Here is a 20238-nt window from a genome sequence, read left to right as displayed (position 1 = left end):
AAAGAGGCAGAGATTTGTGAACCGATAACCATCAAGGCAGCTGTGTGATTTGCTCAGAACCGAGGCTTAGCAGAGGGGCAAGTGGGCAAGCTGAAGTTAAGGATGAGCCCAGGCCGAGACAAAGTATAATGGTGGAGATGGTAATGTTGTAGATTTTGAGAAAAGAATCTAATGCGCAATACAGCAAAGGTTCCATGGTGTAAGTGTGAGCACCCTGGGCTTTGAATCTAGTGATCCGAGTTCGAATCTCGGTGGAACCTGAATTCTTCTTGTCCCAGCTGCTGCAAATTTGTGACATACAAGGTTGGCATCTGCATACCAACCACGGTTACTGGACCGTTTGCTGCCTGAATTAATGACGGTTGATTTATTGTTCTCGACATCAGATTATAGGTTCAACCTCTCATTCCCAATTCCAAATAAGTGGGTCAGAAAGATGTGTGTTGTCCAGTGCTTCGTTTGACTGCACAGCAGATTGCTCAACATTTTCTTTGCAAGCTGCATTCGGCTGGCATAATTGTTCAAATTGAAAGCAGTGCATCTTGAAACGTAGGCATTGCACTTCGTACTCTCGAAAAAAGTTAACAATTGCTTTTCTAACATGCAACATTGCCTTGCAAAGATTATACACATTTTACCTGGCAGGACTGCAATACAAGCTGCTATGAGCAGTGTGAAAAAGAAGCAGAGATTTGTGAACTGATAGCCATCAAGGCAGCTGTGTGATTATCTCAGAACCGAGGCTTAGCAGAGGGGCAAGTGGACAAGCTGAAGTGAAGGATGAGACCAGGCCGAGATAAAGTATAATGGTGGAGACGGTAATGTTGTTGATTTTGAGAAAAGAATCTAACAACCTCTTTGTGATGAAATATTCCATTCATCACTCATCAGTATTTCTCTGACTGTGACTGTGGTTGGTTTCAGTTTCATTTCCATTGTATTGTACTGTGTGTAGGGCTCCGCCCATACCTGGCTCCTATGTAGGCTGGCCCAGCCTGCAGCACATCCAGTACGGCAGACCTCTGGATGGAAGATACATTCTCCTCTGTGTGTTACCTTCTAAGTCAATAAAAGCCTTGTTTTGTTTCGCTAACATCGAGTCTCGGATTTATTGAGGCACATCAATTTTATTGACTTAATTTTCAACACAATGGATCAACTCTTGAAACCCGAACGTTTGGATTTGGACCAGCATGCTTCGGACGCATCGGCATGCTTCGGACACTGGTTTATGTGTATGGAATTCTTCCTGGACAATTCCGCAGCCGTCAAAGACGCTACGGACGCTGCGAGTATGAAACTCGGAATTCTGCGGAATTGGGTAAGCCACCGGGTTTACCCCCTCATCCAAGATGCCGACACGTACCCGGCCGCCTGCGACATCTTAAAGGTGCATTACCAGCAGCCTACGAATGAGGTGTATGCTAGGCATCTGCTCGCTACTCGCGCACAGCGACCTGGGGAATCGGTGGAGGAGTTCCTAGGCACCCTGAAAACGCTTGGCAAAGACTGCAAGTGCCAAGATGTAAAAGCCGCAGTGTACACTGACGAGCTTGTTCGCGATGCCTTTATCACAGGCCTCAGCTCCACTTACATCCGGCAGAGACTGCTGGAAAAAACGGGATTGGACCTGAAACAGGCTGCGGACACAGCACGATCCCTGGATGTGGCCCAGAGAAACTCGGACGCCTACTCTTCAGCCCGCGCCGTCCACGCCGCCACGTGTGCACCAAGGGCGCCGCCATCTTGGAAGGCATCTTCCCCGCCCGGCAGCCCGACACCGTCGGGGCCCCGCTCTCCCCCCAGAAGCCCTACGACAGCCGCGACGCGTCAGGGACCCAACTGCTACATCTGCGGGGAGCCGAAGCACACCAGAAACCTGTGCCCGGCGAAAGGCACCACCTGCTTTAAGTGTGGTAAGAAGGGGCACTTCGGGAAGGTGTGCAGAGGGAACCCCGCCGGAAAACCCACCACCATCGCGTGTGCACCGTGGGAGCGGCCATCTTGGACGCCATCTTGCCCGATCTCGTGGGGTCCGCCATCTTGTGAGCAGACAGCGTGGACGCCATCTTGTCTCAATCAGGGCCCTACAGTGGCACCGGACACAGTGGACCAGACCAGGCTGCACCCGCTATCCAAATCAATGGTGGACATCGAGGTAAACGGGTGCAGGGTTAAATGTTTAATTGACAGTGGAAGCACGGAGAGTTTTATCCACCCTGAACTGGTACAACAACTCTCCCTAAAGGTGGTCCCTACTCGGGGTACCGACTCTATGGCTGATAAAACCCAGACATCGACCATTATGGGTTACTGCACGGTACAATTGTCCGTTAACGGAACTGTATACGATAATTTTAAAGTATTAATCATGAAGAATCTACGTGCGAGCGTGATCTTGGGCCTGGATTTCCAGTGCTACCACCAAAGCATCACGCTCAATTACGGTGGGTCCCAGCCGCCCCTCACAGTGTGCGGTCTGGCTACCCTGAAGGTAAAGCCGCCTTCGCTATTCGCGAACCTTACCCCTAACTGCCGGCCAATAGCGAGCAAAAGCAGGAGGTACAGCTGGGAGGACAAGCGGTTTATCGCGACCGAGGTAGACAGGCTCCTGAAAGAGCGCATTATTGAATGCAGCAATAGCCTGTGGCGCGCCCAAGTGGTGGTGGTAAGGGGTAGTGAGAAGAAACGGATGGTGATCGACTGTAGCCAAATGATCAACAGGTACACCCAACTAGACGCCGACCCGCTACCCCGCATATCAGAAATGGTGAACCAAATCGCCCAATACCGGGTGTTCTCCAGCATCAACCTCAAGTCAGTGTACCACCAGCTCCCTATCAGACCAGAGGACCGCCCGTACACCACCTTCGAGGCGAACGGACGCCTCTACCAATTACTCAGAGTCCCCTTTGGGGTGATGAATGGGGCCTCGGTCTTCCAGAGGTCGATGACCACCACTTGCAGGCAACCTCCCCCTACCTCGAAAACGTCACCATCTGCGGTCACAACCAGCAGGATCATGACTCGAACCTCGAGAGGTTCCTGAAAACCGCACAAAAACTCAACCTCACCTACAAGGAGGACAAGTGCATTTACAACACCACGCGCCTCTGCATACTAGGCAGCGTGGTGGAGAATGGGGAAATTGGACCAGGCCCGACCGATTGCGCCCCCTACGGGAGCTGCCCCTGCCCAACACTCCCAAAGCCCTGAAAAGGTGCCTGGGGTTATTTTCTTATTATTCCCAATGGATCCCCAACTACTCCGACAAAGCCCGCCCTCTCTTGAAAGCATCCTCTTTTCCGCTCTCTGCAGAGGCCCATGCCGCCTTCAAAAGCATTAAGCAGGATATTGAGCGGGCCACGCTACAGGCAGTGGACGAGAACACTCCCTTTCAAGTGGAAAGTGATGCGTCTGACTTTGCCTTGGCGGCCACCCTCAACCAGGCAGGGCGGCCCGCAGCTTTCTTCTCGAGGACCCTCCAGGGGCCTGAGATCAGACACTCCTCCATAGAAAAAGAGGCCCAAGCCATCGTGGAGGCAGTGCGCCACTGGTGCCACTACCTAGATGGCAAACGCTCCACCCTACTTACCGACCAGCGGTCGGTAGCGTTTATGTTCAATAATAAACAGAGGGGGAAGATTAAAAATGATAAGATTCTTAGGTGGCGGATCGAGCTCTCCACCTTCGATTATGACATCATTTACCGGCCAGGGGCCCTTAACGAATCCCCCGACGCCCTCTCATGAGGGATGTGTGCCAGCGCCACCGGGGATCGGCCACAGACCCTCCACAATGACCTCTGCCACCCAGGGGTCACGCGGCTGTTCCACTTCATAAAGTCCCGCAACTTACCCTACTCGATTGAGGAAGTTCGGTCCCTGACCAGGAACTGTCGCAATTGCGCTGAGTGCAAGCCTCGGTTCTACCGTCCAGATAGAGCCCACTTAATCAAAGCTACACGGCCCTTTGAGCGGCACAGCTTAGATTTCAAGGGTCCCCTCCCATCCGTCGACCGCAATGTTTACTTCCTGAACATTGTGGACGAATACTCTCGTTTCCCATTCGCCTTCCCCTGCCCAGACATGACCAGCGCCACCGTCATTAAATGCCTCAACAGCCTGTTCTGCCTGTTCGCTATGCGGAGCTACATCCATACGGATAGGGGGGCGTCCTTCATGAGTGAAGAGCTACGCCAGTACATGCTGTCCAGGGGGATCGCCACGAGCCGTACCACCAGCTACAACCCCCGGGGTAATGGTCAAGTGGAGCGAGAGAACGGGACAGTATGGAAAGCAGTCACTCTAGCCCTAAGGACCAAAGGCCTCCCTATCTCCCGCTGGCAGGAAGTCCTCACAGATGTGCTCCATTCGATACGGTCGCTATTGTGTACTGCCACTAATGCCATGCCTCACGAGCGAATGTTTGTCTTTCCCCGGAAATCCACCTCAGGCATGTCCATGCCATCATGGCTCTCCACCCCAGGTCCGGTATTCGTGCGAAGGCATGTGAGGGGCCACAAGACGGACCCTCTCGTGGAGTCAGTGCACCTACTCCACGCCAACCCCCAATACGCGTATGTCCGGCACGCCAACGGATGGGAGGACACCGTGTCCATAAAAGACGTCGCCCCAGCTGGTAACGACAACAACCACGACAACAGCAGCAACAACGACCACAGCAACTCTTACCCACCCACTACTCTTTCATCACCCCCGGAAGAACATCGACCAACGGTACCCCCACCAACTACCCCTTCAACAACCCTGGCGGCACCCCCGGCAGAGACCCAGGAGGCCACCGGGGAAACCCAGCCAACACCCGCGGCACCACAACAGCCACGTCGTTCGCAGAGGACTATCAAACCCCTGAACAGAATAAATCTATAGAAGGGGTGAATGTGATGAAATATTCCATTCATCACTCATCAGTATTTTTCTGCCTGTGACTGTGGTTGGTTTCAGTTTCATTTCCATTGTATTGTACTGTGTGTAGGGCTCCGCCCATACCTGGCTCCTATGTAAGCTGGCCCAGCCTGCAGCACATCCAGTACGTCAGACCTCTGGATGGAAGATACATTCTCCTCTATGTGTTACCTTCTAAGTCAATAAAGGCCTTGTTTTGTTTCGCTAACATCGAGTCTCGGATTTATTGAGGCACATCACTCTTCAGCAATGGTTCCATGGTGTAATGGTGAGCGCTCTGGGCTTTGAATCCAGCGATCTGCGGTCCGATTCTCGGTGGAACCGGAATTCATGTTGTCCCAGCTGCAGGAAATTTGTGACATACAAGGTTGGCATCTGCATACCAACCACGGTTACTGGACCGTTTGCTGCCTGAATCAATGACGGTTGATTTATTGTTCGCGACAGCAAATGATAGGCTCAACCTCTCATTCCCAGTTCCAAATAAGCGGGGCAGAAAGATGTGTGTTGTCCAGTGCTTCGTTTGACTGCACAGCAGATTGCTCAACATTTTCTTTGCAAGCTGCATTCAGCTGGCATAATTGTTGAAATTAAAACAGTGCTTCTTGAAATGTAGGCATTGCACTTCGTCTTCTCGAAAATAGGTAACAATTGCTTTTCTTTCGTGCAGCAGTGCCTTGCAAAGATTATAATCATTTTACCTGACAGGACTGCAATACAAGCTGCTATGAGCAGTGTGAAAAAGAAGCAGAGATTTGTGAACCGATAGCCATCAAGGCAGCTGTGTAATTTGCTCATAACCGAGGCTTAGCAGAGGGGCAAGTGATCAAGCTGAAGTTAAGGATGAGACAAGGCCGAGACAAAGTATAATGGTGGAGATGGTAATGTTGTTGATTTTGAGAAAATAATCTAATGCACTCTTCAGCAACGGTTCCATGGTGTAATGGTGAGCACTCTGGGCTTTGAATCCAGCGATCCGAGTTCGAATCTCGGTGGAACCTGAATTATTGTTGTCCCAGCTGCTGGAAATTTGTGACATACAAGCTTGGCATCTGCATGCAAACCACGGTTACGGGACCGTTTGCTGCCTGAATCAATGACGGTTGATTTATTGTTCTCAACAGCAAATGATAGTCTGAACCTCTCATTCCCATTTCCAAATAAGCATGGCAGAAAGATGTGTGTTGTCCAGTGCTTCGTTTGACTGCACAGCAGATTGCTCAACATTTTCTTTGCAAGCTGCATTCGGCTGGAATACTTGTTGAAATTGAAAGCAGTGCTTCTTGAAATGTAGGCATTGCACTTCGTATTCTCGAAAAAAGTTAACAATTGCTTTTCTTTCGTGCAGCAGTGCCTTGCAAAGATTATACTCATTTTACCTGGCAGGACTGCAATACAAGCTGCTGTGAGCAGTGTGAAAAAGAAGCAGAGATTTGTGAACCGATTGCCATCAAGGCAGCTGTGTGATTTGCTCAGAACCGAGGCTTAGCAGAGGGGCAAGTGGGCAAGCTGAAGTTAAGGATGAGACCAGACCGAGACAAAGTATAATGGTGGAGACGGTAATGTTGTTGATTTTGAGAAAAGAATCTAATGAATTTCTTGACAACAGTTCCATGGTGTAATGGTGAGCACTCTGTGCTTTGAATCCAGCGATGCGAGTTCGAATCTCGATGAAACTTGATTTTGTGTTGCCCCAGCTGCTGGAAATTTGGCACATACAAACTTGGCATCTGCATACCAATCACGGTGACTGGAACGTTTGCTGCCTGAATCAATGACGGTTGATTTATCGTTCTCGACATCAGATGATAGGCTCAACCTCTCATTCCCAGTTCCAAATAAGCGGGTCAGAAAGATGTGTGTTGTCCAGTGCTTCGTTTGACTGCACAGCAGAATGCTCAACATTTTCTTTGCAAGCTGCATTCGGCTGCCATACTTGTTGAAATTGAAAGCAGTGCTTCTTGAAACGTAGGCATTGCACTTCGTATTCTCGAAAAAAGTTAACAATTGCTTATCTTTCGTGCAGCAGTGCCTTGCAAAGATTATAATCATTTTACCTGGCAGGACTGCAATACAAGCTGCTATGAGCAGTGTGAAAAAGAAGCAGAGATTTGTGAACCGATAGCCATCAAGGCAGCTGTGTGATTTGCTCAGAACCGAGGCTTAGCAGAGGGGCAAGTGGGCAAGCTGAAGTTAAGGATGAGACCAGGCCGAGACAAATTATTATGGTGCAGATGGTAATGTTGTTGATTTTGAGAAAAGAATCTAATGAATTCTTCAGCATCTGTTCCATGGTGTAATGGTGAGCCCTCTGAATCCAGCGATCCGAGTTCAAATCTTGGTGAAACCTGAATTCTTGTTGTCCCAGCTGCTGGAAATTTAGGACATACAAGCTTGGCATCTGTTTACCAGCCACGGTTACTGGACCGTTTGCTGCCTGAATCAATGATGGTTGATTTATTGTTCTCGACATCAGATGATAGGCATCAACCTCTCATTCCCAGTTCCAAATAAGCGGGGCAAGAAAGATGTGTGTTGTCCAGTGCTTCGTTTGACTGCACAGCAGATTGCTCAACATTTTCTTTGCAAGCTGCATTCGGCTGCCATACTTGTTGAAATTGAAAGCAGTGCTTCTTGAAACGTAGGCATTGCACTTCGTATTCTCGAAAAAAGTTAACAATTGCTTATCTTTCGTGCAGCAGTGCCTTGCAAAGATTATAATCATTTTACCTGGCAGGACTGCAATACAAGCTGCTATGAGCAGTGTGAAAAAGAAGCAGAGATTTGTGAACCGATAGCCATCAAGGCAGCTGTGTGATTTGCTCAGAACCGAGGCTTAGCAGAGGGGCAAGTGGGCAAGCTGAAGTTAAGGATGAGACCAGGCCGAGACAAATTATTATGGTGCAGATGGTAATGTTGTTGATTTTGAGAAAAGAATCTAATGAATTCTTCAGCATCTGTTCCATGGTGTAATGGTGAGCCCTCTGAATCCAGCGATCCGAGTTCAAATCTTGGTGAAACCTGAATTCTTGTTGTCCCAGCTGCTGGAAATTTAGGACATACAAGCTTGGCATCTGTTTACCAACCACGGTTACTGGACCGTTTGCTGCCTGAATCAATGATGGTTGATTTATTGTTCTCGACATCAGATGATAGGCATCAACCTCTCATTCCCAGTTCCAAATAAGCGGGGCAAGAAAGATGTGTGTTGTCCAGTGCTTCGTTTGACTGCACAGCAGATTGCTCAACATTTTCTTTGCAAGCTGCATTCGGCTGGCATATTTGTTGAAATTGAAAGCAGTGCTTCTTGAAATGAAGGCATTGCACTTCGTATTCAAGAAAAAAGTTAACAATTGCTTTTCTTTCGTGCAGCAGTGCCTTGCAAAGATTATACTCATTTTACCTGGCAGGACTGCAATACAAGCTGCTATGAGCAGTGTGAAAAAGAAGCAGAGATTTGTGAACCGATAGCCATCAAGGCAGCTGTGTGATTTGCTCAGAACCGAGGCTTAGCAGAGGGGTAAGTGGGCAAGCTGAAGTTAAGGATGAGACCAGGCCGAGACAAAGTATAATGGTGGAGACGGTAATGTTGTTGATTTTGAGAAAATAATCTTATGAACTCTTCAGCAACGGTTCGATCACCGTATGGGCCATCAGAATATTTTCATCATTTTACGGTTTTTCATAACATTTGAAATATAAAATTTATAAGGGAACAAATCCAAACCGTATCTCACGGGGGAATTATTTGGATGAACATCCATTGCACCTTTGACACCAGGGTGGAGAGAGACATAGACCATAGAATCATAGATTGATACGGCACAGAAGGAGGCCATTCGGCCCATCAAGTCTGCACTGTTACAGTGAAAGAGCTCTCCAATTAGTCCCACTCACTTGCTCTTTCCCCACAGCCCTCCAAATTTCTCCTTATCAATATTCCCCTTTTGAAAGTTACTATTGAATCTGCTTCCAACGCCCATTCAGGCAGCACATTCCCAATCAGAATAACTCACAGCGTAAAAAAGTGCTCCTCACCTCCCCTCTGGTTCTTTTGCTGGTTATCCTCAATTGGTGTCCTCTGGTTACCGACCCTCCTGCCACTGGAAACAGTGTCTCCTTATTTACTCTATCAAAACCCCTTGAAATTTTGAAAACCTCTATTAAACTTCTTCTTAACCGTCTGAGGAAAAGAATCCCAGCTTCTCCAGTCTCTCCACATAACTGAAGTCTCTCATCCCTGGGACCACTCTGAGACTTCAAACCGAGGCTCCCGCTCTGTGTGTCTGTTGCTCTCTCTTTGTCTCTATCTGTCTCTCTCTCTCTGTCTATTGCTCTTTCTATGTCCGTCTCTTTCTCACTCTATTCACAGCTGGACTGTTGCTCTGACAGATTCTGTATATGTTAATATAGTTATGAACGATGTCATGCGGGAGACCAATGGTTCAATTCCCCGACAGGGCAGATGATTTTTAACATCCCCAATTATAAACCGTTGGACATCACCTTAAAATGCTCCTTTTTGAACAGAAAAAAATAACTAAATGAATTTTAAAAGCTGTACTGGCATATGAAGAAATGCATAACAATTTCCTGCAACATTTCCTCGTTAGTATAGTTTCCCTCTCCCTTTTGTGTGGGGCACGGTGGAGGGAGAGAGGGACAGCGCAAATGAGATTAACAGGGTTATGCACAAATCGCTGGGGTTTGGGACTAAGCACGACTTCTCTTTCAAAGAGACAGCACAGGCACGATGGGCCGAATGGCCTCCCAATGTAATGCAAGCCTCCGTAAATCAATGAAACTCAGATGGATATCTGAGACATACACACAAAAAGAGACACATGTCTGTGTCTGTGTGCGTTTGAGCATTTGTCTCAAACACTGCATAACTACATCCTCTACCACGCCCTTGATAGTATAGCGGTGAGTATTCAATTCCCCGACAGCTTCTCTCTGTATCAGGAGCACGAGTAGGCCATTCGGCCCCTCGAGCCCGCTCTGTCATTTAATGAGATCATGGCTGATCATCCAAATTCAGTACCCTGTCGCTGCTTTCTCCCCATATACCTTGATCCCTTTAGCCTCTAGAAATATATCCAACTCCTTCTTGAACATATTTAATTAATATGCCTCAACTGCCCCGTGTGGCAGAGAATTCCACAGATTCACCACTCTCTGGGTGAAGAAATTCCTCCTCATCTCAGTCCTAATTGGCTTACCCCCTATGCTTAGTCTATGACCCCTGGTTCTGGAATCCCCCGCCATCGGGAACATGCTTCCTGCATCTAGTTTGTCTAGTCCTGTTAGAATTTTATAAGTTTCAATGAGATCCCCTCTCATTCTTCTTAACTCTAGCGAATACAAGCCTAATCAACCCAATCTCTCCTCATACGTCTTTCCTGCCATCCCAGGTATCTGTCTGGTGAATCGTTGCTGCACTCTCCATGGCAAGAACATCCTTCCTCAGATAAGGCGACCAAAATGGCACACAATACTCAAGGTTTTTCTCTCTGTCTCTTAGAAAAGCACAGACGGAAATAGATTTCAAGTGGGTGCCTACCCGCAACTGGTGCTGTGGTTTCCTGAACACGTCTTTTGTATTCTCACCTGACAAATGTCATTTTGTACCAAAAGTTTGCCTGGCGTGGAAGCAATCTGAATTTCACAAAATACACTTCCTTGCCTTCTGCACAATGCCTGCTGTTTCAAAGTCATCACGAAATGACTAGACCTTTCTATCAACATTTGGAACAAGACAATTTACATGTTGCCTACATTTAACTGCAGCTCACAGTGTCAGAACAGTCACAGTTATCAATAGTCTTCCATGTATCTTCTTTCCCACTACATCTCCCTGACAAACTTAGCTGATCAGAGCACGGCTATCAATCAATTTATTGCCAGTGAGAAAAATGCAACATTTGAAACTTAGCAACGTGTGCAAGACTGGAATCAGAGAGTGCCAGGGCAGTGATAACTTAACCTGAGCATTAAGATATTCATTAGGCCTGAGCCCTTCCTGTATTGCTCAGTAGCCCACTGAGTGAGGAACTGAGAGTCAACAGGCCGGGCATGGAGCCTGGGCATTTTCAGTTCTATGTGGGGCTCAGCACCATACCTGCTGCTGAAGATTGAACTTGACATCATTTCAGCTTGGCTCAAGATCAGTGAGTCAAAACAGGACAGAAGGACGCCATTCGGCCCATCGAGTCCATGCCGGCTCTCTGTCGAGCAACCCAGTCAGTCCCATTCCCCGCTCTCTCCCCGTAGCCCTGCAAGTTTATTTCCCTCTAGTGCCTATCCAGTCACCCCTTGAAAACATTGAGTGTCTCCGGTTCCACCAGGTTGGGGCAGAAACATTTTGTAAAATATTCCCCATTAAAAATCAATTAACATGAAAAAGTTAATTAGTTCTGTGGTTAAATATGAATAAAATAAAATATCTTAAAACACGTATATTTGCTCTGTGCAATTCTGGGCCATCAGCAGCAGCATATTTGTATTCAACCACAATCTCGTCGGGCATATCACACCACCATTACCCTCAAGCCAGGGGACCAAACCTGGTTCAGTGAGATGTGTAGAAGAGCAGGCCAGGAGCGGCACCAGGCGCACCTAAAAATGAGACCATTCCAAACTGGTGAAACTGGATATGGAACCAAGGCAGGCCAATGCAGCTGAGATACAGATTATCCAGGATCTAATTGAATGAAGGAACAGGGCTGAGGGGCTGAATGGCCTCCTCATGTTCGGATTAGTCTGTCACCATTAAGAAAATGTTACGGAATGGCTTTCTCGGATCCCAGTGGATGATCTCATGCTCACCGACATTTTACGCAGTGCTACAGTTTAACCCACGATCTTGCAGCCAAAATACACATTTTGAAAACCTGGAAAAGGTTAACGCACCGTTTCTGGGGGGGTTCGAACCACCAACCTTTCGGTTAGCAACCAAAAGCGCTAACCAATTGCACCACAGAGACGGGCTGAAAGGTTGATTACAACATATACTAAAGCCGGAGATTACCGAGATAAAACCTCAGGTCACAGAGAGCAAGATAGCAACTGTCCAGACTCTGTTTACTTGTGCAAATTAAAAAATGTAACCTTCATTGTCGGAAGGACTGAGGTTGTCATTTCAATGTTTTCAGCTGATTTCACAGGCGATCCCCAGCTCTGAATCCCCCAGCAGAGAATTCAAGGAGAGTTTGATATAAATGAGATTCAACATTAGTATCCGAACATTACTCTTGTTTCGGGACTCTGATCTCTCTCCAGCATGTCGCTGCTGAAGATTGAATTTGATATAATTTCACCTTGTCTCGTGATCAGAGCGGCTCAGTGAGACTTCGGCCCGTCTCTCCCTTCACAACCCATCAGTGCGGAGAAAAGAACAGGGAATTTTACACATGTGTTCTGCTCTGTAACTTTATTTGAACATTTCAGTGCATTTCACGCTGTGTACAACACGGTGAGGTTCCCCGTGCTGTGTCAGCTTTGTATCTTTATCAACACTCCAGCTTTACATTAACACAACCTGAGCTCCAAGATCTGGTCGGGTCACATTGCCCGAAGTGAGGAATGAGCGAGAGGGGCAATTCCTCCCGGGGTTAGAAAATCCTCCGAAAGAATGACAGAATATTTAATTTGCTGTGAAGCCGAAATAGCTCAGTTGGGAGAGCGTTTTAAAGGTCCCTTTTGCGATCCCGTGTTTCGGCAGGTTTTAATTATATTCACCTCCTTCACTATAAGAGGAGTGAATCAGGAGAGATTTTCCATTCTCGCACGGGTGTCTCCCAAAGGAATGGGAGTAAAAACCACATCTTACTCGTTAGATCCTGCTCCAACCGCTCGCTGCAAGTTCGAATCTAGTCGAAGTCTCGCCGACTGTTTTTATTCCGGGACTGATGGAGGGGCTGTTCAGCGGTGGTGCGATAATCATTTTTAGAATGAGGTTTGTTAGATTAAAGAGCTCTTTTACAGTTACTTTCGATTTACACACTGCCCAGTTGTATAAAGGAACAATGTTTAAGCGACCTGGTGTGTTCAAAGTTTGTGCAGTAAATTGGTCAGCCAGTGTAAGCCTGAAAGACGATGTCTCAGCCTGGGTTCGAGCCTGCCCACGAGTGCATTGTGGCCGGTAAGCTCAGTTGGTGAGAGCGTGGTGCTAATAATGCCAAGGTCGCAGGTCCGATCTCTGTACGGGCCGTCAGAATATTTTCATAATTTTACGCTTTTCTCGCACATTTCAAATACAAACTTTATAAGGAAGCCGATGCACACTGAATCTCACGGGGGATTTATTTGGATTAACATCCATTGCACCTTTGCCACCGGGGCTGAGAAACACATCTTTCTATTTATTTGTCTTTCTGAGTTTGCTGATGAACGTTGATGGGATGTGGGCGTCGCTGGCTAGGCCTGCATTTAGTGCCCATCCCTAATTGCCCTTGAGAAGATGGTGGTGAGCCACCTTCTTGAACTGTTGCAGTCCATATGGTGTAAGTACACCCACAATGCTGTTAGGAAGGGAGTTCCAGGATTTTGGCCCAGCGACAGTGAAGGAACGGCGATACAGGTCCAAGTCAGAATGGTGTGTGGCTTGGAGGGGAACTTGTAGGTAGTGATGTTCCCATGCGTCTGCTGCCCTTGTCCTTCTAAGTGGTAGAGGTCGCGGGTTTGGAAGGTGCTGTTGAAGGAGCTTTGGTGAGTTGCTGCAGTGCATCTTGTAGATGGTACACACTGCAGCCACAGTGTGCTGGTGATGGAGGGAGTGAATGTTGAAGGTAGTGGATGGAGTGCCAATCAAGCGGGCTGCTTTATCCTGAATGGTGTCGAGCTTCTTGAGTGTTGTTGGAGCTCCACTCATCCAGGCAAGTGGAGAGTATTCCATCGCACTCCTGACTTGTGCCTTGTAGATGGTGGAAAGGCTTTGGGGAGTCAGGAGGAGAGACACTCGCTGCAGAATTCGTAGCCTCTGGCCTGCTCTTGTAGCCACAGTATTTATATGGCTGGTCCAGTTCAGTTTCTGATCAATGGTAACCCCCAGGATGTTGATAGTGGGGGATTCAGCGATGGTAATGCCATTGAATGTCAAGGGGAGATGGTTAGAGTCTCGCTTGTTGGAGATGGTCATTGCCTGGCACTTGTGTGGTGCGAATGTTACTTGCCACTTGTCAGCCCAAGTCTGAATGTTGTCCAGGTCTTGCTGCATATGGACACGGACTGCGTCAGTATCTGACGAGTCTCGAATGGTGCTGAACGGTGTGCAATTTCAGCAAACATCCCCACTTCTGACCTTATGATGGAGGGAAGGTCATTGGTAAAACAGCTGAAATGCGAGGAGCATTTGTAATAAGGTGGATGAATTGGCTGCGCAAATAGAGGTAAACAAATATGATTTGGTTGGGATTACGGAAACATGGGTCAAGGATGGCCAAGACTGGGAACTCAACATCCAGGGGTATTCGATATTCAGGAAAGATAGGCAAAAAGGAAAGGGAGGTGGGGTAGCATTACTGGTTAAAGAAGGGATTTATACAATTGTAATGAAGGACATTAGCTCTGATGATGTGAAATCTGTATGGGTATAATTGAGAAAAACTAAGGGGAAAAAAACATTAGTGGGAGTGGTATATAGACCTCCCAACAGTAAGGCAGAGGTTGGGGATGGCATTAAAAGGGAAATTCAAGAAGCGTGCAATCAGGGCACAGCAGTCATCATGGGTGACTTTAATCTACATATAGATTGGGCCTACCAAATTAGTGACAATACTGTGGAGGAGGAATTCCTGGAGTGTTTACGGGATGGTTTCATGGACCAATATGTCGAGGAACCAACCAGAGATCAGGTCATCTAAGACTGGGTATTATGTAACGAGAAAGGATTAATTAGCAATCTTGTTGTACGAGGCCCCTTGGGTCTGAGCGATCATAATATGATCGAATTCTTCATTAAGATGGAGAATGAAGTAATTGACTCAGAGACTAGGGTCCTCAATTTAAATAAAAGAAACTACGATGGCCTGAGGAGCGAGATGGGTAGGATTAATTGGGGAATGGCACTCAAAGGGTTGACGGTGGATAGGCAATGGCAAACATTCAAAGACCTAATGGATGAGCTACAGAATTTGCTCATCCCAGTTTGGCATAAAAATAAAACAAATAAGGTGACTCAACCGTGGCTAACAAGGGACATTAGGAATAGCATAAGATCCAAGGAAACGACATATAAATTGGCCAGAAAAAGCAGTAATCCTGAGGATTGGGAGAAGTTTAGGATTCAACAAAGGAGGACAAAGGGATTAATTAAGAAAGGGAAAATAGAATATGAGAGTAAGCTATCAGGGAACATAAAAACTGACTGTAAAAGCTTTTATAGATATGTGAAGAGAAAAAGATTGGTGAAGTCAAGCGTAGGTCCCTAACAGTCACAATCAGGGGAATGTATAATGGGAAACAAAGAAATGGCAGACCAACTAAATTCATACTTTGGTTCTGTCTTCACAAAGGAGGACACAAATAACCTCCCAGAGATGCCAGGGAACATAGGGCCTGATGAAAGGGTGGAACTGAAAGAAATCAGTATTTGTAGGGAAATGGTGTTAGGAAAATTGATGGGACTGAAGGCCGATAAATCCCCAGGGCCTGATAATCTACATCCCAGGGTACTTAAGGAAGTGGCCCTAGAAACTGTAGATGCATTGCTGATCATCTTCCAGAAATCGATAGACTCTGGAACAGTACCCATGGATTGGAGGGTAGCTAATTTTACCCAGCTATTCAAAAAAGGTGGTAGAGAAAAAGTGGGGAATTATAGACCAGTAAGCCTGACATCGGTAGTGGGGAAAATGCTAGAATCTATTATAAAACATGTAATAGCAGAGCACTTGGTAAGCAGTGACAGGATCGGACAAAGTCAACATGGATTTACAAAAGGTAAATCATGCTTGACTAATCTACTGGAAATTTTTGAGGATGTAACTGGTAAAATAGATAAGGGAGAACCAGTGGATGTGGCGTATTTGGACTTTCAGAAGGCTTTCGATAAGGTCCCACATAAGAGATTAGCGTACAAAATTAAGGCACATCGGATTGGGGTCAAGGTATTGACTTGGATAGAGAACTGGTTGGCGGACAGAAAGCAAAGAGTTGGAATAAATGGGTCGTTTTCCGAGTGGCAGGCAGTGACTAGTGGGGTACTGCAAGGATCGGTCCGAGGACCCCAGCTGTTCACAATATATATTAATGATCTGGACGAGGGAATTGGATGTAATATCTCCAAATTTGCAGATGACACAAAGCTGGGTGGGAGGGTAAGCTGTGAGGAGGATGTCGTGAAACTCCAGTACGATTTGGGCAGATTGGGTGATTGGGCAGAAACATGGCAAATGCACTTTAATGTGGATAAATGTGAGGTTATCCACTTTGGAGGCAAAAACAGGAAGGCAGATTATTATTTGAATGGCAATAGATTGGGAGAAGGGGAAGTGCAAAGAGACCTGAGTGTTCTTGTGCACCAGTCGCTGAAGGTAAGCATGCAGGTGCAGCAGGCGGTTAAGAAGGCAAATGGTATGTTGGCCTTTGTAGCAAGAGGGTTCGAGTACAGGAACAAGCATGTCTTGCTACAGTTGTACAGGGCCTTGGTGAGACCACACCTTGAGTATTGTGTGCAGTTTTGGTCGCCTTACCTGAGGAAGGACGTTCTTGCCATGGAAGGAGTGCAGCGAAGATTCACCAGGCTGATACCTGGGATGGCAGGAATGACGTATGAGGAGAGATTGTGTCGATTGGGATTATACTCACTGCAGTTTAGAAGATTGAGAGGGGATCTCATCGAAACCTATAAAATTCTGTCAGGCCTGGACAGACTAGATGCAGGAAGGATATTTATGATGGCCGGGGAGTCCAGAACCAGGGGTCATAGTCTAAGCATAAGGGGTAAGCCATTTAGGACTGAAATGAGGAGGATTTTCTTCACCCAGAGAGTGGTGAATCTGTGGAATTCTCTGCCACAGAGGGCGGTGGAGGCCAGTTCATTAAATATATTCAAAAAATAGTTGGATATATTTCTTAAGGCTAAAGGGATCAAGGGATATGGGGAGAAGGCAGGGACAGGGTACTGAATTTGAATGATCAGCCATGATCTCATTGAATGGCGGAGCAGGCTCGAAGGGCCGAATGGCCCACTCCTGCTCCTATCTTATATGTTTCTATGCTTCTGTGGATGGGCCTAGGACACTGCCCTGAGGAACTCCTGCAGTGATGTCATGTGATTGAGATGAATGACCTCCAACAACCACGGCCAACTTCCTTTGTGCTAGGTATGATTCCAACCAATGGAGCGTTTTCCCCTTGATTCCCATTGACTTCAGTTTTGCTAGGGCTCCTTGATGCCACACTCGATCAAATGCTGCCTTGATGTCAAGGGCAGTCACTCTCACCTCACCACTTGAGTTCAGCTCTTTTGTCCATGTTTGGACCAAGGCTGTAATGAGGTCAGGAGCTGAGTGGCCCTGGCGGAACCCAAACTGGGCGTCGATTAGTAGGTTATTGCTGAGTAAGTGCTGCTTGATAGCACTGTCGACGGCACCTTCCATCACTTTGCTGACGATTGAGAGTAGACTGATGGGACGGTAATTGGCCGGGTCGGATTTGTCCTGCTTTTTGTAGACAGGACATACTTGGGTTGTGAAGGGAGAGACGGGCCGAAGTCCCACTGAGCCGCACTGACACCGAGCCAAGGTGAAATTAAAGTCAGTTCAATCTTTAGCAGCGGGCAGCTGGAGAGAGAGAAGATTCCGGAATCAAGGAGAGATTTTCTTATTTTGTTGCATCGCATTTATATGAAACAGTCATTGACCGAGCTGGGAAACGCCTTTAAAATCAGCCCAAAAATTTAAAACGCAAACACCCCACCATCGGGATGAAGTATCCTAAACTGCAACGACTGGGCTAGCCTGACTGGTCTGTCGCAAGGACCCTGCCTGTGCTCAAGTTTCCTCTCAATTCCCCGGTTTATCAGTAAATCCACCAGCAAAAGCCCGAGGGAAACTTAATATTGATACATTGTCCAATTACTTGAATAGAAAGCGAGCAGAGGAGAAGGATTGAGAGTTTTTAGTGTGCAACAGAAGTGATGTTGTTTGACGGAGAAGCGACACAATCTCAATCAGTGCAGAGAGGTGAGTCAGCGGGTCACCTTCTCCCTTAACACAGCCTTCTGACTTGCGGCTGACAAACTGAGCAGAGGTTTTGGGACTGTAGCAATTATCACGCTCGCCTTACGCCCGAAATGCCCCCGGTTCCGCTCCAGGACGGGATGAATGATATTGGATCTTGCTCCAGGTGAACCCCCAGGGACGAGTTTCTTTCCCTGTGTGGAAAATTGCCCAAGTATGTCCTGTCTACAAAAAGCAGGACAATTTATATCTGAAGGAATGAGATTCCACACTTATAAAAGTTAATTTTCAGTGCTAGGGAGGTTGCTTGGTGGAAATTAAGACGACTTCGACTGAAATGGGCGGGGTTGATGCGGTGTGTGAAATATGGTGACGATCTATGGTTATTATGGTTATTATCCGAGGGGACGCTGCAGGATCCTTTAAAGATCTCCCGCGGATCCACTGAAACCAGTCGAATGTGCAGCTTTGAGAGGGGCTATCTGCACAATCAGGGCAGGAAACGGGAGGGAGGGAGGGACACTGTCGGTATCTGTGCTGAGGTTGAGTCTGTGAAGAATGGTCCGGGATCAGATAATGTACAGCCTCTATGAAATATTTTATTTTATTCATATTTAATTACAATATGTTTTCTTCCATTGTTCATATTTATTAAATTGCAATAGGAAAGGTTTATTTTCAGTTTGAACCGCGCACCATTTCTAGAACATAATGTTTCCCCCCAGGATCGAGCCGGAGACTCTTCGCCTGTGAGGTGAACATGATAAACCGCTACACTATGGAAACTTCTGCTTAGCTAAACATCCAGAAAGAACTGTTCAGCGAGAAGGTGAAATGCTGAATTCCAGATTCTGGATTTATTTTCTTTCACTAACATTTCTCTGACCGAAACTGCACAAGTCAAAAATGTTGTAATATGGAGGTGAGGGAAGGCATAAAAAGGGAAATTAGAGAAGCGTGCGATAAGAGCACAGCTGTCATCATGGGTGACTTTAATTCACATATTGATTGGACTACCCAAATTAGTAAAAATTCTGAGGAGGAGGAATTCCTGGAATGTTTTCGGGACGGTTATCTGGACCAATATGTCGAGGAGCCGACTCGAGATCAGGCCATTTTAGACTGGGTATTGTGCAATGAGAAGGGACTTATCAGCAATCTTCTTGTACGAGGCCCCTTGGGTCAGAGCGATCATAATATGATCGAGCTCTCAGTCGAGATGGAGAGTGAGGAAATTGAATCAGAGACTAAGGTCCAGAACTTAAATAAAGGGAATTACGAGGGTATGAGACGGGAATTGGGTAAGATTGATTGGGTGGTGTTTCTGGGGGGATTGACAGTGGAGAGACAATGGCAAGCATTCAAAGATAGAATGGAAGAATTCCAGAACATGTTTATACCGGTTTGGCATAAAAATAAACCTAAAAAGGTGACTCAACCGTGGATAACGAGGGAAATTAGGGACAGCATAAAATCAAAAAAAAGGGCATATCAACTGGCAAAAAAAAGCACCAGACCGGAAGATTGGGGGCAGTACAGGATACAGCAAAAGAGGACAAAGGGATTAATCAGGAAGGGGAAAATAGAATACGAAAGTAAACTTGCAGCAAACATAAAGACAGACTGCAAAAGCTTTTATCGGTATATCAGGAGGAAAAGACTGGTAAAATCCCAAGTCGGTCCCTTGCAGTCCGATTCGGGAGAATATATAATGGAGAATAAGGAAATGGCAGACCAATTAAACTCATACTTTGGTTCTGTATTCACAAAGGAGGACACAAATAACCTCCCAGGAATATCGACAAACATAGGGACTAATGAGAGGGAGGAGCTGACAGAAATTAGTATCTCTAGGGATATGGTGTTGGGTAAGTTGAGGGGACTGAAGGCCGACAAATCCCCGGGGCCTGATAAACTACATCCTAGGGTACTTAAGGAGGTGGCCCTGGAGATAGCAGATGCTCTAAGGATCATCTTCCGGAACTCCATTGACTCGGGAACAGTACCCGTGGATTGGAGGGTAGCTAATGTTACCCCAATATTTAAAAAGGGGGGTAGAGAGAAAGCAGGGAATTATAGACCAGTAAGCCTTACATCGGTTGTGGGCAAAATGCTAGAGTCCATTA

General features: G+C 46.8%; 1 non-coding gene across 1 annotated transcript; it reads left to right on the top strand.

Annotated features, from left to right (window-relative positions):
* Positions 1-5857: 5857 nt before the first annotated feature.
* On the top strand, positions 5858-5929 carry trnaq-uug (transfer RNA glutamine (anticodon UUG)). The gene has a single exon. It is a non-coding gene; the product is annotated as a tRNA-Gln (tRNA).
* The last annotated feature ends 14309 nt before the right edge of the window (positions 5930-20238 follow it).

The sequence above is a fragment of the Somniosus microcephalus genome, unplaced genomic scaffold, assembly GCF_052327205.1.
Source record: "Somniosus microcephalus isolate GS21.2 unplaced genomic scaffold, FLI_Smic_1.0 scaffold532, whole genome shotgun sequence".
In the NCBI taxonomy this organism is placed as follows: domain Eukaryota; kingdom Metazoa; phylum Chordata; class Chondrichthyes; order Squaliformes; family Somniosidae; genus Somniosus; species Somniosus microcephalus.
Note: the sequence above shows the minus strand (reverse complement) of the source record. Positions and strands in the feature narration are given on the sequence as shown.